Below are 11,707 nucleotides of genomic sequence, written 5' to 3'. Positions count from 1 at the left end.
CGCCCTCGTGAAGGTAATAAGTCTACTGTGTTTCATGCGTCTCTTTTCTACTTTCATCGTTCATATAAAGATTTCATTCATGATCATATCTACTGGGGATGGCCACATATGAAAAGGAAACCATGATTAGTTTTGATTTCAGGAGCTAAAGATGCTATTTTTGGTATTCTTAACCTACCGTAATGAGTTGTTTTTCTGAAGCCACTTTGTTTCTTTTGATTTTCTCTGCGCAGGCAGATGACAGAAGTTATCCGTGCTCTTCTTTCACCAGAGATAATTCTGAGTTGCTTGCGCTCGATGGACATTGGATGTGAACTATCCAAAATAGTTAGTGCTTCCCCAAAGCCTATTTCCAGTTTCATCCGCCCTCGACTTACTTGAGAAAATTGAAGAATAGGTGTCTTTTAAGTCTTGAATGAAGGATTGGTGACATTGACCAAAAGATAGGGTCAAACATTATTAGGAAACTTGATCAAGTTAATTGTGGACTTGATTAATATTTTCTAAACTTTCTAATCTTTTCAAAAATACAAATCAACCCAACCCACACCCTCTTCAATCCAAATCAACCACTCTCTCCTCTCTCTTGCTAGCTTATCTTAGCTCTCTCCCAACCAACAGTTCTGCAAAATTTCTCCCTTCAACCCTCGACGACAAATAGTTGGGCTTCGAGTTCCCCTCTTCAATTCAATCAACCTGTCTCTCACCCCTTTCTCGACAGCTTCTCTCAACTCTCTCCCAACCAACTGTTCTGCAAATTTCTTATTTCAATCCTTGGCGACTTCAACATCCGACTACAAATAGTTGGGATTCCAGTTCCTTTTCGACTTCAATCGACGTGACAGTCTTACTCTCCGTCCATAACAGCTTCGAATTCTTCATCGGTCCTTTTCTTCTTTCACAGGTAAAAATTTATGGCCTTTTTAGTTTTGAAGAAAATGAGGAACTTGAGCCAACTTCTCTTATAGTATTGGTTAACAATTTCAATATTTGTTGCACTAATTTGAAATGCGGTCTGAATAAAACCCTAATTCCTGGTATTTTTTCTTTTCTCTTCTCTTTTCGAAGTGAATTATGATATTTTGATGTTTGTTGCATTTTTTTTGAAGTTTGATTTTTATTGTTTGTGTTTATAAAAACAAAAGGACAATTTGATTTGATTTGTTCTGTTCTTGTTATTGGTAAAAATGGTGAAATTGTTGATTTTTGTTTAATAAAATCGTGCTACTGTTTCCTCCGACAAATTACCCATATGGTGCAACATATTAACCATCTGATGCAACAGATTAATCATATGATGCAACAGATCAACCATCTGACGCACCAGAGGAACCATCAGATTACAATTCTGATGCAACAGATTAATAATCTGATGCAACAGTTTTACTATATGTTGCAACAGATTAAGCTTCGGATAAAAAACTGATGCAACTAATTAACCATCTGGTGCAATGGAAGAAACAGATGAACCTCCTGTTGGATAAAATCCTACCAACTCTTCCTACAAGAAAAGTTCAAGACTTTATTTTTCCAACTGATCATTTATCTGTCGTGATAGACGACCCTATGTTGGAAGAAATCTAAATAATATTAACCGTTGATAACTGTTCCAATAGATCACTCATGTGTTGCAACAGATGTGTGACATATTGCACAGACCATTCATCTTTCTCAACAGATGAGTGATATGTTTTGTATTGTCGCAACAGATTACTCAGTCGTTGCTACGAATTATTTAACTGCTCCAACAGATCACTCATATATTGCAACAGATGATGTCACAACAGTTGTGTGATCTATTGAATAGACCATTCATCTGTCTTAAAAGATAAGTGGTATTTTTGTATTGTTGCAACAGATTACTCATTCGCTGCAACAGTTTGGTTATATGCTGCAATAGATATACTACCTGGTGCAACAGATCTGTTGCAACTGTTATTTTACTATTTTGCTTGTTTGATTTACTGTTATCCTTTTTTAACGATGCATTAATCAACAATAATATATTATTTTATATTCCTATTAATTTTAGATAATATGGTTCCCAAAAGAACAGAAACCGAATCAAGTCCAAGTAAAGGAACAAGTGAAGCAGCTAGGCTACATCCACCAATCTATGAGCTTGCTTTACAAGCGTTATTTCAATCGGGAGTAGAATATGATGAACACGGGGAGGAGGAATATTTCAAAAGAGATGATGCAGATGCTAATAGACCTTCCACCGAAGAGATGGTCAAAGCCTTCAGCATTGATCGTTATCCTATGAGAATACAGTGTGATGGTGCCGCAGATTTATGGGTGATTTCATGGTTAAGTCAGCCATGGGAAAATCTTTCGACGCCTTCAGAAAAATACTTCGAGAACAACAATTGGATGCTTATTTCAGGGACAACTACTTTGGGAAATATCTTGATTTGCCGGAGGACAACAATGCTCGTTTCCAAATGAAAATGGTATATGAACTTCTCAAGTGTAGATTTATGTATGAAAACAAAGATAAGATGGATGAGGTGTGGATAAATTACTGTGGCATCCCTATTTGTTTTGGTTGGAAGAAGTTTGTCATAGTTACTAGACTAAAATGTTATCCTCCTTCGCACACCCAAAAAAGGCAAAGGCAAGTCGTGTGATCGTGATGACCTGGTGTCCATTGTTGGTCCAAGCTTTAAAAACAAAAATTTGATAGAAGCGTTGAAAGGTAAAGGACTTTCAAAGAAGCACAAGCAGTCATTATGCTTGGTTTGGTTTGTACATAATATTCTTTGGGCGAGAGACGTTAACAACAACATAAGCCTCGGTTTAATAAAGCTCTTCGAGGATCTTGAGGCGTTTAGCAGCTATCCATGGGGGGTATGAAAGCTTCAAAATGACTGTCAAATATTTGTTGACTCTGTTAGCGCCAAAGATAGTCAACTTATATGGCTTCCCATGGGCTTTCATGGTAAATGTTTCTTTCTTTTATTATGATATCATTCATTTTTTTTCGCTCAATAATGGTTTTGATGTATTGGAGTTATTTTATAGGCTTGGGCGTTTGAAGTCATTCCTTATTTGAAACAACAAGTGAACTACCAAGAAAGAGTTTCCTGTCCAAGAATCTTGAGATGGTTGTCGGCCAAAACTCATAAAAATATAAAATTTCTTGATCTCTTCAACCCCCCGAAGGATGCAGTAAGTATAATTATAATTAATTTTTTCTTTTAATTAATATTGTTTTTTAATGATCTAATCATCATTCTAATATATGTAATAATTTGTGTTAGAATGTGCATCCGTCGCTAGTTCCGACCAATCAAGAGTTGAAGATGCCATTTTTCTTACTTTACTGTCTGTGCAAACTTTATCAGACCCTAAGGTCATCGACATAATAAAAATGGAATTGTTTGGAGCAACAGTCATTACAAGAAAAATAATTTTGGAGGGTCGGCTTGTTGTTGTTGATGGAGCTGTTGGTGGTGGTAGTGGTGCTGCTATTGGTGCTAATAATGCTCCTCTTACAGTATTTAAAGAAGACCATTATGAGTATAATCATACTGGTTATACAGATTTTGCCTCTCCCAGCGAATGTTTAGCATGCAAATGTCAAGACTATAGGGCGAAACATGATGTAGTGATTAATGCTATTAATGTATTAACTACTTCTGTAAACGAATTGACATCTAAGAGGGGTCTCATTCTATCAAAGAGGATTTTATTTTCATCCGCTCCATTAGAGATTAGGGCTAAGAGGAGAAGGAGAGTGATTTCCAGAGCATTATCAGGCATTCAAAAAAGCAAAATTGCAACTCATCTATCTGCGTGTTGCACTGAGCAACGTACAATGTCCAAAGGAGAGAAGCACGAGTTAAAGAAGATGAATATATTATATGTCTTCCAACTGACAAAACAAACAGACACATATCTGTTTCAACAGATGACACATCTACTAAAAATTATCAAACAGATATATATATTTATTGCAACAGTTGACTAACCTGTTGCACCAGATACTTTATCTAGTGCAACATATGTCTCATCTATTTTAGAAAATCAAACAGCTCTTCGTACAGCTTGTATTTGTACCAACATATGACCTATATGTTGCAACAGATGATTCATCCGTTGGAAATTATCACACAGGGTCTTCCTCATGTAGAAATTTGTCCCAACAGTTGATTCATTGTTGCAACAGAAATATAATATGTTTGGTACAATTTAAAATGGGAGAAAGACTTGTTTAATTTGCTAGAAGATATAAGTTATCCTTTTTTGTTTTGTTGTATCTCTGTGATTAGCATTGACCAATTCTAGCTTTCCAGGTGGATGTAGAAGAAGCTACTGCTGAAATGCATTGACAATATGCTACTCTTTTTATGAAAATACGGAGAACAGAAAGCGCAGAAACCGTACGCAAGCGACAATGAAGATCCACAACGAGCAAAGTCGAATTCCATAGCACCGGATGAAGAACAACTTATCCATACTGAGTAGATCTTTATAGCTTGAGCCTGTCAAAGCAATCCTTGGCAGTATACTTAAATTGTTGTTGATGTATTTGTTGAGATTTGTACCCATAACAATTTTTTTACATTTCATTTATTCGTTGACTTATTTCAACTAATTTATGAAGGCTTCGATTTATTTTATTTTATCTACGAATTTTATTTATTCCTTAGATTTGAACTTATTAATTGAAAAGGAATACTAGATTCAAATATTGCAATAGATAATGTATCTGTTGCAACAGACGACACATCTATTGGAAAATTCAAACAGATTTAGACATATGTTGCAACAGGTAGGTGATCTGTTGGAATTTACCCACTGTTGCAACAAATGAACTTTAGATAAAAATATCAAGATAATGCAATATATGACACATCTATTGGGAAAAAAAAGAACAAATTTAGACATATGTTGCAACAGATGGACTTTATCTATTGCAACAGACGACACATCTATTAGAATAATCAATAGATTTATACATATATTGCAACAGGTAGGTTATCTGTTGGAATTTATCAAACATGTCTTTCCACTGTAGCGACAGATGGACTTTAGATAAAAACATCGAGATAATGCAATAGATGACCAACCTATTGCAACAGATAAACTATATGTCAGAACAGGTAGGATAACTATTACAACAGATGGAGAATCTGTTGCATTATAAAAATTCAACTTTTGTTGGACATAAAAAATTGCCACTACATTTAAAAAGGTTGAAGTGAATTGAAATAAAAAAGGCGCAACCCATCGACGGTGTTCAGTTCAAACACCTAAAATAAAATAGGCATCAAGTAGACATGTTCATTTTAAAGACGTAAAATAAAATAGGCATCAAATGTTTTAGTGTCAGTCCTGGCACATTTCGCTGACTTGCCGTTACTTGGCCCCCAACGGTCTTTCCCCCCCCCCCCCCCCCATTGTCTTATATATTCATCTTCCTCCTAAAATTTAACCCTAAATTCTCAAATCTTCTTCTTCATCGTCATCTTCTTTTATCTATCCAAATTCTTCAAATTATTACTTTCATTTTTCCAATTGACCTTGACAATGTCGAGCGCATCTTCCACTATTTTTTGTGATAAAGATTTTTGATATTGTAAGTGCGGTCATGAAGCTCTATTAAAGACTTCTTGGACTCAACAAAATCCGAGTCGTAGGTTTTTTACTTGTAAGATTTCAAAGGTAATATTTTTTTAATTTAATTAATTGATTAATTATTGACTTGTAATTATTTTGTAATTGTGTTCTCTTTTTGATAGAAATTGGGTGGATGCGATTACTTTGATTGGCATGAAGAAAGACACCCTTCACAAGCAAATCGTGTAATCTGGGGTTTGTTGAACAAAGTCAAGGTTTTTGAAGAGAAACAAAACGAGCAAGAAGATACTACATTGTTGCCGTTATTGCTACTGGTTTGGTGTTGTTGGGCACATGGATATTGAAGCCTAATTGCTGAAATTTTTGTGGTGGTGTGTCTATTTGCTACTGGTTTGTTGTCGACGAGTACATGGATATTCAAGAGTAACTGTTGGAAAATATCAAAAAGATTTAGGCATAGTTATAAAATTTAGGTCATCTATAGAAATTATCAAACAGGTCTTCCCACTGTTGCAACATATTAGACTTAGATTATTAAATTATTCATAGAAATTATCAAACAGGTCCTCCCACTATTGCAATAGATTAGACTTAGATTATTAGATTATTAGATTATTCAAACAGATCTTCCCACTATTGCAACAGATTGACAATCTAATCTATTGCATTATAAAAAACTCAACTTTCATCAGAAAAAATTATTGCCACGACATGTACATGTAATAAAGTGAAGGCTGGCTTGAAATTAAAAATTTCTATTTCACAGGCTCTTCTATATACACAGGCTTCAAGCGTCCAGTTAGTACTTCATAAGCCCAGAGCTCTTGCAGGTTTGCCACAGCGTTGTCACACAAAAAAGTCGTTGGTTCAGCCATTTCTGTGTCGGTCAGCAAATATTCGATGTGTGCAAGAGCGTGCGAGCCGCTCGCTTTAGCTGCATCATTTTTTGGAAGGATCATTCCCCTATTTCAACCTTCAAAATCCCATGATCTCTTCATCAAAGCTTCTTTTGGCAAATGATTCATCAGTTTAATCTCCCTCAACAAGATGGACAACAACACTATCAATGGCTCCACGAGGAGAAAAAGATCGAAATCATCGACGAGAGGTACATTGGATTCATAAACATTGATCTTTCCCTCCTCGAGTAGTATCTCAACAGCCCGATAATGCATGTCGTTCACGCTAATGACTGCAAGAATCCTTTTTGCCTCGATCCAACTTTTGCCGTGTGGATTTGGCCTGTCCCCTCTAACATATCTTAACGTTTCTTCTTCATCCAAGACCAATGTAGGAACTAGCAAATCAAGTCCCACGCCAAGGGCTGACACCTCTCCATTGAGTTGATCGTACCTATCCTTGAGCTTCTTGTAGAAGTCGAGGTCTATATCCTATCGGCAGCGTCATAAGCTTCCCGGTACGTTAATTGCCTTTTCCTCATGAGGTAGAGAATTATGTCAACATGCTGTGAGATAAGAATTTAATTTTTAAATTGGTTATTAATTGTAAAGATGAAACGGATGGTCCATCTGTTGCATAGGGTTCTCTGAATCAATAATCCAACGCAACTTATGCAACAGATAGATAATAAGTTGCAACAGAACCACAACCAGTTGCACCAGTATACCCAGATGTTGCAACAGATGTGAAATTTGTTGCATAGCTTCTTCTTCATAGGGTAGATTAGAAGGGCTAGGTTAGGAAAAGTAAAATTCCCTTGTCCTCGTACGGCATACGCATATCAGTCATAGTCTGGAAGTCTTGGGGGGAAAGGGAGGCCTGGGGTAATTTGGTGCGTCTGGCTTGGCATTCTTGGCCTGTCGCAGATCCCTCTTCTCTTCGGTGCCAAGTTCCACATATATGTCCACCTTCTTAACTGGTCCCCGAACTCCAACAGCTTTTGAAGAGAGAGGAATTGCAATTTCTTTTGATTTTCGAGCGGAGAGTACGTCTCTAATTGCTCTTTTCTTTCTCCTAACAAACGCTGTAGGAGTGTGTGGATCCTTTAACTTCTTGGATGGTATGACACACCTCTTGGATTTGAATTCCTCGATAGCTTTAGAGATAGCCTCTACTTTTTTAAAGAGTTTATCCTGTCTGTCCTTGCACTCATCACATTCACAACGAGAACACGAGGGTGAAGAGGGGTGAGAGGGACCTGTGTAAGGGCAAAAAAGGGTGTTTTCAAACATATTTATTCTTTCTTGAGCATCAACATGCTCATTATCATAAGTGGTAGCAGCATCAGCATGCCTGCTACCAACACCAACAACTCCACCAGAAGAAGTACCCGGATCTGCCTTAGTAAAAGGTTGGTCATGAAGAGCCTCAACATTAGGCTGGCCTTGCCTAATTGCTTTTCTTATGACTGTTGCTCCAGCCAATTCCTTCTTTATTAACTGCACCTTTAGGTTTCCAATAGTATCAACATGACCTAGAGTAATATAAGAAGTTATCACCGACTCTTTCTCAGTAGGCACGATCAATGGATGCATAACCTATAAAAAAGAAAAAAAAGACAGATGCATTTAAATCATATAATATAATAATTTTCACAGTTGGGCTATATTTTTTTAAAAAAAAAGACCCATCTACTGCATAATTTATGGTATTTAAAATCTGTTTGAGTCTGGCTCAGAGAAATAGAGCAATACATAGATAATCTGATGCAAAATATCAATCAAATATTATAACAGCTGCACAAGACGGGTAATCTATTACGCAACAGATAATCTATAAGTCACAACAGATGAACGATATGTTATCAAACTAAACATCTGTTGCATAATTTGCAGTAGATGGTTAATCTTTTAGGAGTCGGGTTCAGAGAACCAAAGCCACAGATGGGTAATCTGATGCAAGATATACTCTGTCGCAATAGATGTCCCATCTGGTGAATCAGATATAACATCTCATGCACCAGATATAATATCTGTTCAATATCTTTCTTATCTTTGAGTAGAATTATTTTACTTGAAAAAGACATATTGCATCATCCGGAGAGTTAAAGAGATCAGCCTCTTTAATATTGGTGTTGCTCTTTGCAGCCAACCACCTAAACATCCTTGGATGAGAAACCTCATCCGGGTAATCCATTAACTGCTTTCAGAGGGGAGGAATGGCTTCAAATGCCCAAGCCTAAAAAGTGTAAATACGAAGTAAGCAAAAAAAAAATCATAATAACTATATTCAATATAAATTAATGGATGAGTAAAATTAGTGATTAATTTTACCGTGAAAGCCCAAGGAAAGCAGTATAATGTGGTCGTCCCTGAGGATAGCTTTGTCAGTAAATATTGGACAGTCAAGTACAAGCTGTCATATCCCCAAGGATAATTGTTGAATTTATCAAAATCCTCAGCACGCGCCAACAAATCATCTTCTATGACCTTGTTGATGTCTCTTGCCAATATAACCGAATAGGCAAACCAAATTAAGCACAATTGCTTCCTTTACTACTCTGGTATGGTTTTATCCTCGAGATCTGTCAACAAATCCGATGCTTTGTAGCCACGTCGAGTAATGTCAAACAACCCATCTATTTTTCCCTTGCATTTTCTTGCCTTGGATCTTTTGCGGGGTGGCGGTCCTTCTGGACGATGGCATCTCAAGCCCATCACTATGGCAAACTCTTGCAAGCCAAAACAAACAGGCATGCCACAATAGTTGATCCAGACTTTATCCATCCTCTTTTTGCCCCCCTCCTCCGGATCTTTATCATCCCCCTTGTACTTGATTCTGTGCTTGAGAAGATCATATACCATCGTCATAGGGAAACGGATATGGGCAGAGGGGTCCTCAGGCAGCTCAAGAAAGCATCCAAAGAAGCTCTTCTTAAAAAGTCCACCTATGTTTTTGTTCTTCATAATTTTCATAAAATGTTCAAAAATTTTCCCCATCTGACATTTAAGTACAATTTGACCAGTTAGTTGTTTTATTTCTGGGTCATTTATCGGCATCGCAACTTCAAACCGTCAATACTATAAGTTTTGACAGGATCATGCTGGGATGTTGATATTAACTCATGCCCCGTCGGTGATCCATTATCATCATGTTGATAATCATCCTCTTTTTCTTTCTGACTCTCTAATTCCTCCTCTTTCTCACTTTCATTTTCTTCATCACCATCTATGAACCCTTGTCCACCTCCCTCAACGTTGTTTTCACATATCTCCTCAGCTTCACTTTTTTCCTGACTGAGATTGGTCAGGAAGCTCCTCCGAAGCCCTCTGTACTGTAGCCTTCTTTTTTAGTGGTCAGACGTTAATCCACTTTCACTTTCTTTTATTTTGGGAGACATTTTACCGACAGACAAAGAAAAACAAAAATTACATTACAGTTGATGTATGCATAGATTTTTAAAAATACATTACAAACACCACAAATACCGACATACCAACAGCCACCACCACAAATACTACCAACCAATGCCAACAAACAAACAAACACCATGAATACCGACACCACCATAAACACCAACAACCAATGCCACCACCGGTGCCACCACGACGACCACAAACACCACTACCACCACCACCAACACCATCCAACTATACCATGACAGTTAACGGAACACTGCGATGGAAACTAGGGATTTCTCGAGTTCTTCCTACGATTTTACCATCAAAACTCAAAATTGTAAACCCATTCTCGAAGATATACAACTAAAAGTTTTATTTTTCATAATTAACTTAAAAGCCCTTATTTTTTAGAAAAAAAATATAGAGATTATCTCAAACTCTGTTGCCTACGAAGACAAAGAAAACGACTGATACAAGCAAGAATGATGTCGAAAATAACACCTATATGGTCGGAAATAAGAAGAAAAATAATCTATTGTGGAGGGTCGAGCAAATTTGTTGAGTAGTTGTTGTCTGTACTGTATTGTTGAGTGAGAATGAGAGAGAAAAAGCCAGACCTCGAGATTTGAAATGATGAAACGTTTTGTATGGGTTGATTTGTATTTTGGAAAAGAATGACAAGAAGTTTTGACAATGTTAATTTGGTCCGAAATGATCTTAATTATTTTTAAAATCATAAAATATATGCGTAATTTTTAAAATCATATAAAAACAATTAAAGTTGTAGTTGACCAAGTACTCTAGGAGATGACCCTGTGAAATCTCACCCCTGGTCCTAGATTAATCAATTTAGGAGTCTAACATATGAACTCAATTGAAATTGTAAAAAAACAAATGTTCAATATGTTGCGTCAGATTTTTCATCTGTTGTAAATTATCAATCAGATTAGGTAACAACAATTACGAATCTGATGTAAATTATCGAACAGATTAAGTCATCTGTTGCGATAGATTATCCATCTGTTGTAAATTATCAAATGGAATATCATATGTCGCAACAAATTACCCATATGTTGTAAATTATCAAATAGACGCTGCCATCTGTTGTGACTGACCCTATGAGAACTCACCTCTAGTCCTAGATTAATCAATAGTTTACCCTATGAGAACTCACCCCTAGTCCCAGATTATTCAATCAAGGTATTAGTACCCTAGTCCTAGATCAATCAATTAAGGTATTAGTCTAACATATGAGGTAGTAAGAATCGGTTCGGCTTAGAGTGATCGATCGCCGACTCTGGTTGGGAGGAACACAGTACCGTTTTATCATGCAATTGACAAAAGACTCAATTGAAGTTGTAGTTGACCCTATGAGAATTCACATTCAATTAAGGTATTAGTCTAACATATGAACTCAATTGAATTATATATAAACAAATGTTCAACCTGTTGCAACAGATGTCTTTTCTGTTGGATCAAACATATTATGTAAACTGTTGCAACATATTACACATCTATTGTAAACTATCATATAGATTAAGCCATTTGTTGCGATAGGTCATGAATCTATCATAAACTATCAAACAGATTAAGTCATCTGTTGCAACAGATTACCCATCTGTTGTAAATTATCAAATGGATTGAGTCATATGTTGCAATAGATTACCCATCTGTTGTAAATTATTAAATAGGCATTATCATCTATTGTAGTTAACATTATGAGAACTCACCCCTAGTCCTCGATCAATCAATTATGGTATTAGTCTAACATATGAGGTAGTAAGAATCGGTTCGGCTCAGAGTGATCGATCGCCGACTCT

This window comes from Capsicum annuum, chromosome 10 (genome assembly GCF_002878395.1).
Source record: "Capsicum annuum cultivar UCD-10X-F1 chromosome 10, UCD10Xv1.1, whole genome shotgun sequence".
In the NCBI taxonomy this organism is placed as follows: domain Eukaryota; kingdom Viridiplantae; phylum Streptophyta; class Magnoliopsida; order Solanales; family Solanaceae; genus Capsicum; species Capsicum annuum.
This window is presented reverse-complemented; position numbering follows the sequence as displayed.